At 34.2% G+C, this 20,128-nt stretch overlaps 1 pseudogene; it reads left to right on the top strand.

Annotated features, from left to right (window-relative positions):
* Nucleotides 1–6,722: 6,722 nt before the first annotated feature.
* LOC146887694 (uncharacterized) lies at nt 6,723–19,570 on the top strand (annotated as a pseudogene).
* Nucleotides 19,571–20,128: the final 558 nt, after the last annotated feature.

The following is a 20,128-nucleotide window of genomic DNA, read 5'->3' as shown; positions in this document are numbered from 1 at the left end:
GAGTTTGCTTCTCTTGTGATGGGCTGCGTCTAGAATGCCCTCTTTTCCTAGGCTCTCTTTCTTTCTCCCTAGCTTCAAGCTATTGAATGTGCTCTTGGATTCTTAGGTCACTTTGCTCCTTGTCTTTTCTCAATTGTTCAAAGGCCTCCTTCCTAGACAACTCCAAATCCCGAAGCAATCTCATCTATGTATTGTTTTTGTTTGGTGTAGGTGCATTTGATGAACTTGCCATGATTCCTACAACAAAAACACTCAAATCCAAGACAAAATAAATGGATTAGAGGTTAGACAACATGAAAACCGAGACCAAATCCAACCCAAAATGTAACCCAAGTGTTTAGATCACTCTCCCAAAGTAACAAGGCAGGGCTAGCACTCAAAATCCACTAAAGGAGTGAAGCAAACACTTTTAAAAACTTGTTCAAAACCTTTCAAATGCAAGACAAGTGATTCGGCCACAACATTCCAAGAGTTTCAAGAAAAGAAAACTACTAAGACACAACAAAGAACACCTAGTGACAAGAAAGAAAAGCACAAAAACAAGAAAGTTTAACTTCTAAGGAAATTTTGTTTTAAAGACAAAACTTGAACAAGACTAAAGCAATGAAAAACACTTTTAAAGACTCTATGGAAAGCATTTGAACACGCCAAGATTATACCTCAAATTATGCATACACCAAGAAAGATCATAACCAAGTTAAAGCATGAAACTAATTTGCCAATATCACCCAAAATCCAAGTATAACATTTGGTAGCACAACACCTAGTAAAAATGGTCAAATGGATTCACCAAGCAACACATTAGCTCTCGGCCAAACTGTTTTTGGTCATGAAAATAATTTTTCTTTTCAAAACTAGGAACTTAAGATGATGAGAAGGATATTTTAGGGTGTCTTGAACACTTAGTTCCTTAAAAATTAGGTCAAAATCAATTTCAAGGAGCATGCTACAACAAAAGGCATAGATCTCATGCAATAGCTCAAATACTTAGAAACAAGAATAAGAAAACTCAAAGAAGCATATGACATATGACTCAAGCAAAAGTTAGACACATTTAAAGACTCAACATGACATACACAAAGACACAAACATGTAGCTATCATGCATTTAAACTCATGGGTTTGAGGCTCAAAGACTAAGCATCCAAAGACATGTTATCCAACCACATTTAGGAGTAAGAAGAGTAACAAAAACAGTAGCCAAAACTGCCCAACATAACCTGAAAAACGTTGATTCGCGGTGATCTCGGCAGCTCGGACCTTTGCTCACTATTTCAATCATAACTCTCTCCACAAAACCCCAAACGCATTGGTTCTTTTTTTGTTAGAAACTAGACTAACTGAGCTTTCTTTTGACATCAAGAATGTCATTTTTGGATCACTGACCAAGTGCAGTTTAATCTTTTAAAATCGTGAACAGTTTATGCCAGCATTGTTTTTGTGTACAATGGAAGTAGATTTGAACCATACAAAGATAGCTACAACAAGACAAGGTTAGCACATGAAAAACACCATATTCCAGATAACCTAGGCTCTAGATACCAAATGATGAAGGATTATCTTGTTCCTTTTTAAGCTTATTGAATATGGTGTGAGTTGATTAAGAAAGCTAAGTGAAATCCCCACTGGACATTAGGATAGCAAGCTATCTAGATGTGAATAAGATGATGGATTGATTCAAAACAAAAAGGAAATGGAAAGCACATAACCCATAGAAAACCAAGAACAATTAAAGGAAGAAGAAAACATAAAATGGAAAGGACAGAAAATGGTAAAAATGTGAGAAGCACGCCACTACAAGGCTAGGCTAGAAGCCATGGCAATGTTGAAGATGAGTGGATGTGTGCCACCACTTGCTATGCAAGATAAGGCTTAAAAGTATTCATTCCCAAGGGAGGAAACTCTCACAAATGGTAGAGACACAAGAGTGTTTTTACTTCAAAATGTTCAGCCCTTTTACAAGTCTAGGAGCACCCCTTATATAGAAGAGTTTAGGGGCCTCTAAGCAAATAAAAGATACATAAGGATGTCTCTACAAAAACCTAACCCTAGCTTCTAGAAACTAGGTCAAATAAGGTTACAAAAATGAGAGACAAAAGAGGCAACTATGGTGTGTGCAAGGCTAATTTCGTTCTAGCACAAAAGGAGACAAAGAATGTGTCTCATATGTCTCCAAAAAGTGGCCAAAGAGTGCTAAAAACAAAGGAGTCCAAAGGTACATAGGTACACTTGCTTCATGCCTTTTATTTTATGCTTTATGCCTGATAGTATTTTGAGGTTGTGAAGGGGATAGTTGAAGGGATAAAGAAAATGTGTAGATAGTAGAGTGTGAAAGTAGTAGTTGGAGAAGTGTATTTTGTAGTTGAGAGTAGTTGTATTGGATGTTGTGTTAGTTGTTCTTCATGTTACAAATGATAGGATACATGGATATTTATAGACCCATAGATTATTCTAGAAACTCCTAGCTAGAACTAATGCAAATAGTTCTAGATCTTTCTACATAGTAGAATGTTTTTGACTTTTCTTCCTATCCTAAGCTTTTCTCCAATACTCTAGAAGTTTCATTACATTTCAATAACTCTATCTTAGATTTTTTCTAGATTGTTCTAGAATTTGCATTATACTTTAATACTCCTCCTTGATGCAAATTCGGTAACTCCAAGCATAACGCATAGTGGTTCAAATCTTGGTCTTGGTAATGCCTTTGTGAAGATATCTGTAATTTGATCTTCTGTCGTGCAGTACTTTTTGTGACCAATCTGGCCTTGTGCTTTTGTATAGTTCCTTCAGGATTGAACTTTGTTTTATATACCCATTTCACTCCAATGATGTCTTTTCCTTGAGGACAGTTTACGAGCTCCCAAGTGTTATTCTTCTCAATCATTTTAACCTATTCTTCCATAGCCTTGACCCATACTTCTTGCTTTGATGCTTCCTCATAGTAGTTAGGCTCAATTATGGCCATATTGCAGGTTTCGTATATGTCTACCAAAGATCTTACTCATCTTGGAGTGGACTCTAGTGAAGAATCTTCTAATGGAGGTGGAGAAGGCGTACCTGAAGCTTCTGCCTCTTCTTGAATTTCTTCTTGATATTGTTGCACTAGGACTAAAGTGCTGCTTTTAACAACTTTTTCTTCTTCCCAATTCCAAGAAGCATTTTCATCAATTTCAACATCTCGACTAATGACGAGCTTTTTTGTTTGTAGGTTGTAAACTCGATAGCCTTTTGATTGTGTGCTATATCCCAACAATATTCCTCGTATAGTCTTGTCTTCAAGCTTGTGCCTCCTTTGATCAGGAACATGTATGTAGCAAATAGATCCAAATACTCGTAGGTGTTTGGCTGATGGCTTTCTTCCACTCCAAGTTTCAATAGGAGTCTTGTCTTTTACTGCCTTAGTTGGACATCTGTTTAAAATGTAAACTGCAGTGTAGACTGCTTCAGCCCAAAAAGTGTTAGGCATACCTTTCTCTTTTAGCATTGATCTTGCCTTCTCCATGACTCTGCGATTTTTTCTTTTTGACACACCGTTTTATTGTGGAGTATATGCGACTGTGAGTTGTCTCTCTATGCCTTCATCTTCGCAGAATTTGTCAAACTCGCGAGATGTATACTCCTTTCCACGGTCACTTCTAAGTACTTTTATCTATTTTCCACTTTGCTTCTCGACAAGGGCCTTGAATTTCTTGAATATTCCAAAGACTTCTAACTTTGTCTTTAAGAAATAAACCCATGTCATTCTAGAGATGTCATCAATGAAGAGGATGAAATACCTATTGTTGTGATGTGAAGGCGTCCTCATTGGTCCACAAACATCAGTATGGATCAACTCTAGTAAGTCTTTTGTTCTCCATGCTTTGTCGGTCGAGAATGGTAATCAATGTTGTTTACCAAGGAGACATCCTTCGCATGATTCATTATTCTCCTTTAAGCATGGAAGATCTCTCAACATGTTTTTCTTATATAGAAGCTTTAAGGCATATGTGTTGAAGTGGCCAAATCTCCTATGCTAAAGCCACGAGTCATCAACTTCTGCCTTCATGGCAATATTAGTTCCAAGTTTGAAGCTTATGAGAAAGCTTCTATTTCTCTTCTCCAGTTTTACTTGGCCAATTTCTATCTTTCTACTGTCATAAATTTTGCATGTATCTTTCTCAAAGTGAAGAGAATATCCATTCTCCATCATTTGGCCAATACTTAAAAGATTCTCTTTAAGATTGGGAACTAGTAAAACATCCTTGATGAATTTCGTACCTTTCTTTGTCTCCACCATGACAGTTCCTTTGCCTTGAGACTCCACTATGGCACCGTTTCCTAGTCGAACTTTGACATTGACAGATTTATCAATGTCTTTGAAGATGCTTTGATCTTTGGCCATGTGATTACTGCATCCACTATCCAAGTACCAACTTTCTCCTCCGTTAGGAGAATCTTGATTGGCATAAAATAAGCGCTGCTCCTGATTATGTTCTTTAGCAAAGTTTGCTTGATGCTTATTTTTATTACGACAATACTTTTCTACGTGGCCAAATTTCTTGCAGTACTGACATTGAGGTTTTCCATGATGCCAACAATCTTTTTACATATGCCACATGGGGGATATTTTCCTTGACGGGTCATAGGGAAGCTTCTAAAATTTTCTTTATTTCTAGAAATTTCTCCTCTACTTTTATTTCCTTCATATTCTTTATTCTGAGACCGTAATTTTAGTTTTGATTGAAAGGCATTTTCGACTGAGTCTTCTTCATGCCTTTTCAATCTTTGTTCATAAGCTTCAAGAGAGCCCATTAGTTGTGTTACTGACAATGTGGCCAAATCTTTTGTTTGTTCAATCGCGATTGCGATTGCATCATATTTTTGGGTAATAGAAATTAAAATTTTCTCAACGATTTTTTTATCAAGAATAGTTTCCCCATATGCTCTCATCTGACTAACTATTTCCTTTATTCTAGAATAGTAGTCTTTAATGGTCTCAGATTCTTTCATTCTTATTAATTCAAACTCTCGTCTTAGAGAATGAAGTTTAACATTGCGTACCTCATCACTTCCTTGAAACTCCTCTTGTATTGTGTTCCAAGCTTGCTTTGCACTTGTGGCACCTATTATTCTCAGAAAGATTGTGTCATCAACTGCTTGTTGAAGAGCAAATAAAGCCCTTGAATCCTTCTGTTTGTTTTCCTTCAACTCCTTCTTCTGAGCTGTAGTAAGAGTGGAAGTGTCTTCTGGAATAGTGAATCCCTCTTCTATAATGTCCCATAAGAGCGAAAGAATATCTTCATTTTGACACTCCAAAAATCATAATTTTCTCCGGTCAAAATAGGTACTGGAATTAATGATGTTTGATTGGTAGTGGTCATAGGTTGAGAAAATATTTTGGAAGTAGTATAGAATGGAGTTCTAATTTTTTTGAAGTAGTTGAAAAATTTATCTATGCCTAGTAGATGACCGAACCAGCCTCTGATACCACTGATAGTATTTTGAGGTTGTGAACGGGATAGTTGAAGGGATAGAGAAAATGTGTAGATAGTAGAGTGTGAAAGTAGTAGTTGGAGAAGTGTATTTTGTAGTTGAGAGTAGTTGTATTGGATGTTGTATCAGTTATTCTTCATGTTACAAATGGTAGGATACATGGGTATTTATAGACCCATAGATTATTCTAGAAACTCCTAGCTAGAACTAATGCAAATAGTTCTAGATCTTTCTACATAGTAGAATGTTTTTGACTTTTCTCCTATCCTAAGCTTTTCTCCAATACTCTAGAAGTTTCATTACATTTCAATAACTCTATCTTAGATTTTTTCTAGATTGTTCTAGAGTTTGCATTATACTTTAATAATGCCTTTGCTTTACTCTCTCTTCCACATCATTTATGCTCCCCAGTCACCATGCACCACCTAGCATTGCTTTCTTACTCCTAATTAACCTACAAAGCAAATAAACATAGATTAGCATGTTGGCTTAAGTCAAGTCAACTATAGTCAACAAGTCAAACCTAGTCAAAGGTCAACAAGTCAACTAAAGTTGATTCAACTAAGTCAACTTTGGGAATAAAAAATAACAAACACAAATGAAAGGGATGAAGGATTAGTGAACTTCCGTTCTAAACATGCTTAGTCTTTTTAAGCATGTGCCTCCATCCTTTGTTGGGGTCAATCCTTCATCATCTAATAAAGTAATGTTTTATCTCAATATGTTTAGTTTTAGAGTGTTGTATTGAATTCTTAGTTAGATTAATCGAACTAGTGTTATCACAATACAAGGGTACCTTTACCAACTTCACACCATAGTCTAAAAGTTTATGCTTTAGCCTTATGATTTGAGCACAACCATGACCAACTGTTATATACTCTACTTTAGATGTGAAGAGTGCCATATAAAGTTTCTTCTTCTTATTCCATGATATCAAACTTGAGCGAAGTAGGTGGGTGACAGGTTCCACTTGTCATAGTTAGAATCTGAAAATCCATTAAGAGTTATCTTAGAATTACCTGGATACCAAAATCCAACATTGATTTTCCCTCTTAGATACTTGAGAATTCTCTTTGCAGCTTTGTAACTTGACTCCTTTGGATTGGATTGAAATCTTGCACATAAGCACACATTAAATTGAATATTTGGCCTACTTATTGTCGGATAGAGCAAAGAACCGATCAACCCTCTATATTCCATTGAATTAACTTGTTGCCCAGCCTCATTTAGTACATGTAACAGTCTGCGGAGATGGGAGTGGAAGCTTCTTTGCAAGTCTCCATTTCAAACTTTTTCAACAAGTAAAAATAGTATTTTAACTAGCCTAAAAATGTTCATTGCTCGAGTTGTGACTTGCAGTCCTAAAAAGTAGGTTATCTCACCCATCATAGTCATTTTAAATTCAACCTGCATAGCTGCAACAAACTCTTCACACAGTGTTATCACTTGAACCAAAGATAATATCTTGAACATATATACTTTAATAAGTATTATATCAATTTCATGTTTTCTAATGAAGAGTGTTTTCTCAACAACACCTCTAGCATATCCTTTTGACAAAAGAAAATTTATTAGCCTTTCATACCACTGTTGTGGTGCTTGTTTCTAATCATACAAGACCTTTTTTAATTTAAAAACATGATTAGGATAAAGGTGATCTTCAAAACCAGTAGGTTGTGATACATACACTTTTTCATTTAAGAAACCATTCAAGAATGCAATTTTCACATCCATTTGGAACAATTTAAAAGTACTCATGCAAGCATATACTAATAGTAACCTCACAGTTTCTTGCCTAGTCACAAGTGCATATGTTTGATCAGAATCAATTCCTTCCCCTTGATTATACCTTTTAGCCACTAGCCTAACTTTATTTCTAACTATATTGCCATTTTCATATATTTTATTTCTAAACACCCATTTAGTACCAATTATATTCATGTCATCACTTCTAGGAACTAGAGACCACACATCATTTCTAGTGAATTGGTTAAGTTCATCTTACATAGCAATAATCCACATACTATCATTTAAAGTATCATTCACATTCTTAGGTTCAACTTGTGAAACAAATGCAACATATTCACAAAAATGAAGTTTGTGTCTAGTGGATACTCCCTTATTAATGTCACCAATGATGTTGTCCTTTGATAGCCCTTTAGTAGCAATCCAGTTCTTAGATAAGTAGTTGTGAACTATTGTTTCAGTCAACTGAATTTCCTTTTCAACTTATTCATTTATTGCTCCAAATTGATTTTCCAAGATTATATCTTCCTCATCTGCGCCATTTAACACTTGATCTTGCAATTTAAAGTTAGATTCATCAAATACAACATACATATACTCTTTAACAGTCGTTAACATTTTATTATATACTCTATATGCATCACTATTTGTATCATAACCAAGAAATATACCTTCAACTACTTTAGCTTGAAACTTGCCAGGTTGTTCTTTTCCATTATTCAAAATGAAGCATTTACAACCAAACACTTTTAGATGAGTCAAAACATGCCTTCTACCTTTGAAAACCTCATAAAGGGTTTTCTCCAAAATAGGCCTAAGCAACACATGATTTAAAATATAGCTAGATGTGTTGATTGCATCAGTCTAAAAGTATTTTGGTGACAAAGTTTCATTTAACATGGTCCTAACAAGTACTTCAAGTTATCTATTCTTTCTTTCAACTACTCCATTTTGTTGTGGACTTCTAGGAGTTGAAAAGTTGTGTTTTATACCATGTTTTTTTCACAAAAATGTTCAAATTTTTCATTTTGAAACTCTCTACCATGATCACTTCTTATGGAAACAATTTTAGAACACTTTTCATTTTCTAAAACCTTGATAAGCCTTTTAAAAGCATGAAACATATCATTCTTGGTTGCGAAAAATAATGTCCATGTGAATCTAGAATACTCATAAACTATTACTAATTCATAGAAGTTTCCACCAAGACTCATTGTTCGTGAAGGTCCAAATAGGTCCATGTGAAGTACCTCCAAAGGTATTTTAGTTGAAACACAATTTCCAGGTTTAAAAGAGACCTTGGTTATTTTTCCCTTTTGGCATTCTTCACATACTTTATCCTTCTCAAACTTGAGTTTTGGTAATGTGACAAAGCCTTTTATGTCATAACCATGTATCATCCTCTTTTTAAGAAAACATTGTATGTTATTTCATGCATTATGCAAATCAAGCAAGTAATGTTATTAACTCTTTTCCCTATTAACACTATGCTACCAGATGCATCAAAGATAACACAATGACTAGGTTAAAAATTAACTTTAAATCCTTTATCACAAAGTTGGCTTATACTTATCAAGTTAAGCTTCAATCCTTCAACTAGAAGCACAATTTTTATGTTGCATGAGGCTCCATTGCTTATGATTTCATTTCTAAGTATTTTTTCTTTGTTTCTATCTCCATAAGTCACGAAACCTTCATCCTTCAAGTCAACTTTGCAAATTTGGTTTTGTCACCTATCATGTGCCATGAACAACCACTACCAAGGTATCACAAGTCATTCTTGTCACCTGTTATGACTTGCAAAAAAGATTCATATTACATAGTACCCTTTGATTGGTTGGGTCCAACAAGGTTAAGTTTTTCTTGGTTCTTTTAGGATCCATTTAAAAAATCCTTTAGGAACTTCATATGTCCTTATATTACAATTCTTATATGCATGAACTTTTCTCATACAACAATTGCAAGAAATAAATGGCATATCATTTGGTTCACTTGTGGAAAAGAAACTTACAAACTTTTTAGCTTTCTTTTTATAACCAGAATTGTAACCCAGTCCAACCTTTCCAAAAACACAATTTTGATAGCCAATAACAACTTCTAGGTTTGTTTTCTCTCTTATGAATTTTGCATAGGTTCTTAAGAGATATTTAACATGATTTTTTAAAACAATGCAACTTTCACGGGTTTTGCAGCCAACTAATTTTCATAATAGGTTGAATTATTGTAAATCATGACCATATTTTCAAAATCAACTTTTAAATCGGCTAATTCTAATTCTAACATATAACTATGTTTTCTAGCCAATTGTTTAAACCTTTCAACCAATTGTTTATGACAACAACTTTGTTAGCTTTACTATGCAATTCTTCAAAGTTGTGAAATAGTTGATTATAATCATTCTTGTCTTTTGATGACAGAGAACTTACTTGGCTTGATGATGATGATTCATATCCAGCGATGAGACACAAGTTTGCTTTTTCACTTCCATTTTGTGATGAGCTACTTGTTGAATCATCATTATCTTCCCACACAATGTAAGCATGTATTTCCTTGGGCTTGTTCTCCTTTTTCATGTCAACACCTTTTTCTTTTCTTTGGTTAATGTTTGGACATTCAATTTTTATATGTCCTTATTTACCACAATTATAACACGAGAAGGTAGGAGTGTTATTTGAATCTAATGATAATGTGTGTAAACCTCTTTCGAACTTCCGCAATTGATTCACCTTGATGCATCTTGAACAACTTAGATTCTTATGTCAAAGCATGCTTCCTAGCTCTCTTCACATTATTAGTTCTCTCATGTGTGACTTCAACTGCATCCCACATATCCTTTGCACTTTGCATTAAGAAACTCTAAACAACTCATCCACATTCAACAAAGAGGTTAGGATGTTCTTTACTCTAAAGTCATATTAAGAAAGCTTCCTTTCTGATAAAGGATTATGTTGTTTTCTTTTATGATTATTGAATATGGTGTAAGTTGATTAAGAAAGCTAAGTGAAATCCTCACTGGACATTAAGATAGCAAACTATCTAGATGTGAAGGTTCCTTTCACAAAGCTCAAGAGAAGAAGATGATGGATTGATTCAAAACAAAAAGGAAATGGAAAGCATATAACCCATAGAAAACCAAGAACAATTAAAGGAAGAAGAAAATGTTCAACCCTTTTACATGTCTAGGAGCACCCCTTATATAGAAGAGTTTAGGGGCCTCTAAGCAAATAAAAGATACCTAAGGATGTCTCTACAAAAACCTAACCCTAGCTTCTAAAAACTAGGTCAAATAAGGTTACAAAAATGAGAGACAAAAGAGCCAATTATGGTGTGTGCAAGGCTAATTTCGTTCTAGCACAAAAGGAGACAAAGAATGTGTCTCATATGTCTCCAAAAAGTGGCCAAAGTGTGCTAAAAACAAAGGAGACCAAAGGTACATAGGTACACTTGCTTCATGCCTTTTACTTTATGCTTTATGCCCTTTGCTTTACTCTCTCCTCCACATCATTTATGCTCCCCAATCACCATGCGCCACCTAGCATTGCTTTCTTACTCCTAATTAACCTACAAAGCAAATAAACATAGATTAGCATGTTGGCTTAAGTCAAGTCAACTATAGTCAACAAGTCAAACCTAGTCAAAGGTCAACAAGTCAAACCTAATCAAAGGTCAACAAGTCAACTAAAGTTGATTCAACTAAGTCAACTTAGGGAATCAAAAATAACAAACACAAATGAAAGGATGAATGATTAGTGAACTTCCTTTCTAAACATGCTTAGTCTTCTTAAGCATGTGCCTCCATCCTTGGTTGGGGTCAATCCTTGATCACTTTCTCCCTTTGTCCCAAAGATTTCATGGCTTGTCAACTTGCTTGTTATCAACAACATTTTTAGGAATGAATGGTCCATTCATTATTGCATTCCAAATTCATTGGTTAATTGATTCAATGAGTCACTCTGCTTACATTATTAGTACTGTCACATTTATCCATTTGAATCTTCAGCAGTTCTATCATATTTTCATTGTTCTGATGAACATTCAATTATATTGTCAAGTTATGATGAGTTTGGTAGTTTTGTAGATTTTAACAAACTGCAATAAATATGCATTTTTAATTTATGGGGATAGTTCTTACGCCACTCCTAAGGTTTGCTGCAATTTATGTTGTTGCTTCAGGTTGAGGTAACTATAACACTATATTCCTAAGATATGCTGCAGTTTTGTCAATCACATAAACTTTTGACATAGTAAAGGACATAGAGTAACCAAAAACGGGTACTCATGAGATTTGAAATCAATGTAGGGTTGAAAGGAACAGAAAACAAGCACAACCAAAGGTTTTGAGGAAGATATAGTATGATGTTTGGTTAAACATGATTGTGTAAGGGGCCATAAAAATTGAAGGAGTAGTGGGGAGTCTTTGATTAAATACACTTTAGTGATATTATTATGTTCGTATAACAGTCCTTTTACAATTCCACTAACATCTTTAAGGATGGTCACGTGCTTCTTTTTGATAGAAAGAATATGCATATAGTTCAAGTAACTCTAAAAGATCAAATCCATCATAATTAGTTGTAGATCAAAGATAAACAAAATGCAACTATAGTTTTGATGGGAAAAAAAGTATCAAATCGATACATGATTTACCTCTATTGTATTAAGAATGAAGTTAAAGAATGTCGGTAAGGCGCTGCTGCCAACATAAGCTTCTGCCTCAGTATTCAGATGCTCAAATCCAACTTCAATTGTGGGAAAACTAATCCTAACTCTAGAAATATTGAAAGATAGTGAATAGGTAGAAATAGCCTTTGCCTAGAAATAAACAATTTCATTTAAAAAAAGAAATATAAACAAAGACTAGTTCAATTCTATTGGTTTCAACAATGAATAATAATACAACATTTTATTAAAATTTATATATAAGTATGCAAGTTGTTGTCAATGTGAATGTAGATGCAGTTTATATGAGAGAAAGAAAGAGGGGTGTGACTGTTTCAGTTTCACTGCATTGTCTAGGGGAGAGTGATAGAAATAATTTCGAAGTGGTAGCTACAGGGTACTTGTTGGAAGAGAGGCAAAAGAAAAAAAAATGCTGAAAACCCTAAGCAAGAACTAGTTAGTATATATGTATATGTGTATCCACTACTTTTCTGTATCGGATCCAATGAGTACAACAACTGTGGCTCACTATTTCTGTGATTTATTTATTGAAGAAAAATGAGAAGGTGTTGCCGAGTTTCACTCTCACGGAAATTGAGACTATAGAGACCAAGTCTTTTTAGAAGCAAGAGATTCATCATCCTACCTTTTTCTCGGTACATGATGAAAACTACATTTCAAAAAAAAATTGGGATAGATTGCAGCACAGACACAAATTTAGAGAAACACTGCTCGTTTTCCCGTTAGTTGAGTTCATCAAACAAACACCACCCCCAATAATACCCACTGTGCTTTCCAAAGAACATGTATAGAGCCATGACAAGTTGTTGTGATTAACACTTGAGATTAAGACTTGAGGTAGCTTCCTATATGTATATACACTTTGAAGTCAAGCATAATATCTTTTTTCTGTGCCTGTGATTGTGACATTTTGCTAGTAATTAACTTAGCTTCTTCACTGTCACTAACACTATACTTTTGTGCCTTTATTTTAGTGAAACTAAAGCAAATTAAGTCTGGTACAGGAAATTTTTTACGGTTGGTGAAGTTAATTAAATTAACTCAATGGGGTAAATAAGTAATTGAAAGAAGAAGGAGAAAGTAAAAGGGTGGTCCATGAAGAAGAGGAAAATTAAAGGGAGGGAATATATAGGGTAAGTAGGACTATAAGCGTCTAAGGCGTAGAGTTAGGCTTTAGAATCAAGTAACGTTATCGCTCATTTATTCTTAATCATAAACAATGAAAGAGAATGTCAACTTTGCATGCTCACTACACATGCCTATAGAGTTGCACTAAATACACAATAAGAGTAGGTCTAGCAGTAGTTATACATTATTATGCACCACCCACTTATTTTAGGTCTTAATAAACAACACATGTTCATAATCATCACCTACATAAGAAAAAGCCTCTTTTAAAGTTTAAACACACCATTATATACAAATGAAATCATTAAACAACTACAATATTCTATTTTACTACACTTTCCCTACTTTTTGGTTTCTAAAAAAGCCAACATCCATGTTATTTTACCATCTACAACTTTCTATTTGTATATTAAGAAACAATCAATAAGTTTTAATGGGGTATTAAAAAATCTCTAATTATTTTTTGAGCTACTGAATATCTTTTTCATAAGCAGCTGAAAGTCCACATCAAAAACTTACAAATAAACGAGTAGAAACTTCATTTTACAAGTAGCTATTGTAAAACTGAATTAGATTTAAAATCCAATCCTTAATCTACATAAAAGTCATTTCAAGAATAATAACTCATGACATTGTAAATGAAGGTTTTATTGAAAAATTTATTGAAAAAAGTTCTTATAATACAATCTACTTTTGTTGTAGTGAATTCAATTCACATTGAATAAAGTAATCACCGAGTACTGAGCTCAGTTAATTGCCATATTAACTATTAGTATTAAAATTTTAAGGACGTTTTCTTAAAAATCTTGGAAATAACTAATGGTAGTAGTCTGTCTGTTCAGATACTAGCATTCAGTAGTCCTATTATTATTGCATTATTAATCATAGGAAGCTTGTTATGACAAGTTTTGAAGCTTTACTTCATTAACTTTTTAATATGGCAAGGTTGTTGTCGGCTTTAAAAGCATATCTAACAAGGATCCGGGAGCTCTTGTAGAAGCATTTTTGTTTCGAAGAAGTTTTTGTTTTTGTTTTGTAGAGGTTTTCATTTTTGGGAAGACTTTGGGATTGGTAATATCGATCTTCTGTGCATCCTTTCAAGGTCAGTTCGGTGGTTACTATTCTTGTAATGAATAATTTTTGTTTGTTTACTGTTCAATTCAACGTGTTGTTTCCTTGTTCATCTCATCACATCAATCAGTGACCTATAATTGGATTATTGAACTAGTTAACCTAGTTGGCATATCTTGTTCAGTATTAGTTTACGATACTGAACTGTTTGGCTGTTGCTTAAATATAGAAGTGTCAAATAAATCCACCTAACAATAACTTGCCAACTTCATAGAGTTGGATGATTTTTAACTATACATTAATACAAAAAATAGTTAAAAAAATTTGTACTAATCAAAACCTTTAATTTAATTTTCTATTATTAATTATGAATTAATTTAATATGTAAAGTGTAAGGCCCTTTTATTTTGTCCCTAATCTTTGTGCTCATTTTTTGTAACACAGAACTCTCACTCCCTTGACCTGCTGCCATCACCTCTGCTAGGGTTTGGAATCACCATATCCAAGAAAGCTCAATCTCGTTCTTCCACTCTGCGTAAGTCCTTCCCAACTCGAGCTTTGTCCATTTCGTTTCTTCTTTGTGCTTCCCGCTAGAGCTTGTCCTAGGAGACTCGTTCTAACCTTGTCCCACTGGTTTTCAGCTCTCAAAGTTGCTCCTTGAACTACTGCGTTCCACCGTTCGAGTATCGGAGCTTTAGCTAACATTTCCCAGGTACAGGAAGCTAGACCATTCATTTGTGTAAGTCAAAGTGGGTGGTTTGTTCCTCAGCCCAGCCTTGTAATCCTCCTCAACAACCTTCTCTTATTTTTGTAAGCACAAAGGGGAGTTGTGATGTTCCTCTTAAAGAGGCTTCTCTCAATGTTGATACAGATTACGAGTTGTTCATTGATGATCTCCTACAGTCCTTGGTGGCTTTAGGTAATTTGTCTAATTATATTGTTTTGCATGTCTTTGTTTTAGCCTAATTATATTGTCTTATTTATTTTACAAATATTATTTGGTTACCTTAGAAAAAATGTATGCATTGGAGTCAACCATACACCATGCAACCATTGCAAATGATGTGATGAGAGTTGTGGTTGTAGATGTTCGAGATGCTACTGCTCAAGTCCCAGTGCCCACTCAAGAGGTTAAGACAATGGGGCAAGCCCTTGGAAATTTTATCCTTTGGCTAGTTAGATTAGCAAAAGTAATTGCAAAGGAGGTAATTATCCTTACTTGTTATAATTATGCATTTATTTACATCGATGTATACTGATGTTATTTAATACTTTAAATATGTATAGCAGATTAAAGTACAAAAAAAGGAAGATGTGAATGAATTATTACCACAATAGACAATTCTAGAACGACTTGGTGCAATGGCAGCGACTATCGCCTTGCAACCTATACAATTAGAAATGCCTCCCTAAGCCACAAATAGGACCTTCAACACCCCTTTTTTTATGTGTCAAAAGGATATTTTTGAAGTTCTCTCTGGCACTGATATGTTATGTATATCAATAATACAACTTTGGTTGTTGTAAGTAAACTTTTATTATTTTTATGAAGTTTGAATATTTTCAATACATTATTCTTATATTATTTATTTTCAATGTTTAAGGTATTTACATCGTAGATGCACTAAGAAGAAGAATGATCACTGATGATTTCAATTTTTTACCTTCATTTAATGTGTAAATTTGGGGATTTAATACAATTTTTGTGCTTAAGGATTGATTTAATTAGGATTTGTGATTATTGGATTTATTGAGTACGTAAGCTAAAAATGGAGTAAAAATTGATTTTAGTTGCATAAAATATTATTGGATATTTTAGTGTTTGTTAATGCAGCTGAAGTTTAATTTGGGTCATTAAAAGTTTGGATTTGAAATATTCAAAGTTACAAAATAAGTCCAAAATCTTGAAATTCTGGAAAAGAATAAATCAGGAGCTAAATGCACCCCCAGATTTTATTTACACACTACTCCTGCAAGTGGACCACAAAAGAAAACCTATTTTGCACCCTCAGTTTTTACTGAATTGCACCCCTCCTACCACTTAAACTCCACTTAACCAGATTATGCCATGTGGTAATGCTCACCTTCTAAATCTGTCCAACCATATGCTGACACGTGTCATAATCCTCCACTCACCAAATTGACCAACCAGAGCTTGCCACGTCATCATCTCCTCCATCTCACACATGAAACCCTAACCCTCAGTTTCTTCTATCCCATTAGCACCACCGGCGGTCGTCGCCTACACCTTCAACCTCGCACCATCTCTGCAGCAACCACCGTGACCATCCTTCTCGCCTACAGGAACCATCACCAACGAGAGTCCCATTGAATCAACAAAGATCCTCCGCGAACAGCCATGGAAACTGCCACACCTCCACGAAGTAAACTGGCGCGCCTCCATTACAATAGTTGCATCGCGAGCCAGATCAGATTTCCGCAGCCATTGTAGCGTCTCTAAGCACCTTGCACACCACGAAACCACAGCGAAGCAGTAGCAAAATGCGATCCAGATCCAGGTAGCAACCACCGCCTACACTCCACCACCGTTCGTGAACGCGAACCAACAGCGACCAACAAAGTTCACGCCTCCACCACCGCACCATCGCTAGAGAAGAAAAGGCAGCCACCACCACAAGCTAGCACCGACAATAGAGGAGTAGCCGTTATTGCATCTCCAATCTGTAGAAACCCTAATTGTAGAAAGAGAAAATGCACTGTTACGTGTCAGCTTCTCATTGCACAGTCAAATTGGTCAACAGGTCAACTGGTCAAACTCTGGTCAAAACTGCAAAAATGGTCAAATAAGAGGGGCAGAATTGGAAATTGGACAGAAATTAAGTTGCTAATTAATTAAATAAAGATAAAATATTTTAGCAACTGACAGATAAAGTCCAAGTCCAATTGAAGCCTATATAAACAGGCCTAAGGGAGTAGAAGAAGGATACTGACATAGCAACTCTCAAGGTAGGCCAGAAGGTGTTACTATACAAATCCAAGCTTGGTCACATGAGTGGTAAGTTGCGCTCCACTTGGGAAGGACCATTCATTGTTAAAGAAGTCTTCCCTTATGGAGGTAGAGATCAAGGAAGAATCCTCATAAAGAACTTTTAAAGTTAATGGGCATCGTCTTCGGATATTTAATGAAAATCAAGATATGGTGAATAAGACGATGGATGGGATGAACTTGACTTGTCCCACATACCTTCCGCCTTGAGGAGGTAAGTACACTTTATACTTTTTCTTTTCATTATAATATTGAATACATTGAGGACAATGCATGGATAAGGTGTGGGGTGTGAGAAGAAAATTTATTTTCCCCCTTTTCTGATTTTGTTTTCTATTTGTTTTGTTTTTTTTTCTCTTTTCTAACTTTGTTTTCTGTTTGTTTTTCTTAAAAAAAAAACAAAAAATAAAAAAATAAAAAAATGCTTTCAATAAAACATATTGACATTGGATTTTGGGATTTGATTCACTAATTGAAACAATCATATTTCTGGGAAAATAAAAGTCATATGCTATGAGTGGTTGTTTCTATGATTTACTAATTGAGTTGATTTGAGAGTTTCTGGAATAAATCTTTTGTGAAAGAGTTTTGACCTTGTGAGTTTTGAACTTTATTGTGAAGGATGGACTACCATGTGTCATTCTTATTTTTCTTGTGTGACTTGTTCATGTTTTGTTTATACTAAGAATGCTTAGCTTGATTCTTTTGTTTTGCATCTTAAGTGAATTTGCATGATTTGATATGACTGGGGCATTTCTTATTTTTAGCTACTTGGCCAAATAAGCTAACCATGACATTGATCCATTGGTAGACCTTTTGAGCTTTAAACCTCTTTTTCTTATTTTGAGCATATTGCTAAACCTTAAAAAGAAAAAGACCAAGTTTTTTCCTTACCTTAAGGAGAAAGAAGGAGCTAGTGGATTATGTAAAGATTAGTTGAGAAATAAAGTGTGGGGGTGAGTATTTCCCCCACAAAGTTAAAAAAAATGGCAAAAGAAAAAAAATTGTTGATGATAGAGTGTTGAAATGAAAAATTATTGCTTTCTGAGAAAGAGCAACAAAGGATAAAAGAAAAAAAAAAGACAAAAGGGATTGTTTTTGAAACTATGCTCCATAATTCTTTCTACCTTACTATTTCAAAAACACACAAATCCTAAAGTTTTTCCTACCTTTGCCTTGGCCCGATTATAACCTGTGAAAAGTCCTCATGATCTTTGAATGCATGTTTCTGAAAGCTAGGAATATTAAAATCTTGCTAAGCATTGGGAGTGTTTACTTGCATGGGTATTTTGAGTGGAAACACAAACCAAAACACTTGAGCGAATTTTGGTGAGAAAATATACATTTAACGTGAGTGTTTCTCTTTCATATTTGTTTATCTTGTAAACTCAAAAGATTCACTCATGTGTGAAAAATAGAATCTTTCCGTTTTTATGTGCATGACAACATGATTTTTAGAATATTGATTTGTTTCCATTTGTATTCATTCCTTTAATCCAGTGAAGATATGGAATAAAAGACCTCGGAAAAAAGTTGTGAAATTGCTAAATTTTGCCCAAGAGTGCAAAAGGATAAGTGTGGGTGTGTGATGAGTTCAAATTTTTCAATGTTTAAGGTATTTACATCGTAGATGCACTGAGAAGAAGAATGATCACATATATGGATTTATTGATCCTATTGCCATTCAAGGCGTTGGGAATAAAAGTGAAGAGGTTCAAAAGTACCTATTAAAGGCATTTGATGTTGGGAAAAAAGAAGTGTACTTAGCACCTTATTTGCAGCAGTAAGAATGTCTTTTATACATTAAATTATATTCATGTAAAACTTAATTGTATATAATGGTATTTGAATCTGTAGGGGTCACTGGCAGTTCCTAGTAATTCTTCCTCAGAAGTTTGTTGTGGTTCTTTTGTGTTCATTATAAACACTTTGAAAATTAAAAGTACTTTACAAGCGTAAGTTTTTTTTTTATTAACTTATTTTTTGTGTTATATAATTTAATTTTACTAAGTTCCATATTAGGCACAATTTCAATATACATTAAATTTTACAGAGCGGTTGAGGCTTATTCTAGGTTGCAGGGACAACAACTCACTTCTAGAAAGAAGTTGCAGTTCATTGCGCCAACTGTAAGTAGTTAATCTTCAAACTATTGAAATACAATTATCAAATTTATGATATTATATGAATTTAACTTGTAGTGCTCACGTCAACCGGGAAGCTATGAGTATGGATATTATACCATGAGGCACATGCATAGAATCATATCCGCAAATATTGTTGACTCATGGGATATGGTAATATGTACAATTTATAAATCAAATCTTAAGTATTTATCACTAAAAGATTGTTGACGCAACTATTCATTGTGTAGATTTTCAATGACACATCTCTAATGGATCAAGAAGTCTTGAAGGAAGTTCGTGAGCAATGGACTTCGTTTCTTTTAAGTGTTTATATAAGATGATGTTAGGTGTTTTATGACTTATATAGTAATTCGTTTTGGAGTAGTATTATATTTCATATAAACATTAGATTCTATTTCAGGTAAATATTAGATTGAATGAGATTTGTTTTCTGGATGTTTTGGGTAATTATATACAATATATAAGATGATGTTAGCTGTTTTATGACTTATATAGTAATTCGTTTTGGAGTAGTATTATATTTCATATAAACATTAGATTCTATTTCATGTAAATATAAGATTGAATGAGATTTATTTTCTGGTTGTTTTGGGTAATTATATACGGTATATAAGATGATGTTAGGTATTTTATGACTTATATAGTAATTCATTTTGGAATAGTATTATATTTCATATAAACATTAGATTCTATTTCACGTAAATATTAGATTGAATGAGATTTTTTTTCTGGATGTTTTGTGTAATTATATACAGGTTTGGTATATGGTAAGAAGCATAGACGATTTTTTCATCAAAAAATTATAAATCACTTTTTATAGCGGTTGAGGTCATACTTGGTGTAAAATGTGTAATTTTTTATATCGGTTGGAACTATAA

This window comes from Vigna unguiculata, chromosome 3 (assembly GCF_037176805.1).
Source record: "Vigna unguiculata cultivar grain cowpea cultivar isolate G323 ecotype 2 chromosome 3, ASM3717680v1, whole genome shotgun sequence".
NCBI classification, from domain to species: Eukaryota; Viridiplantae; Streptophyta; class Magnoliopsida; order Fabales; family Fabaceae; genus Vigna; species Vigna unguiculata.
This window is presented reverse-complemented; position numbering and strand designations above follow the sequence as displayed.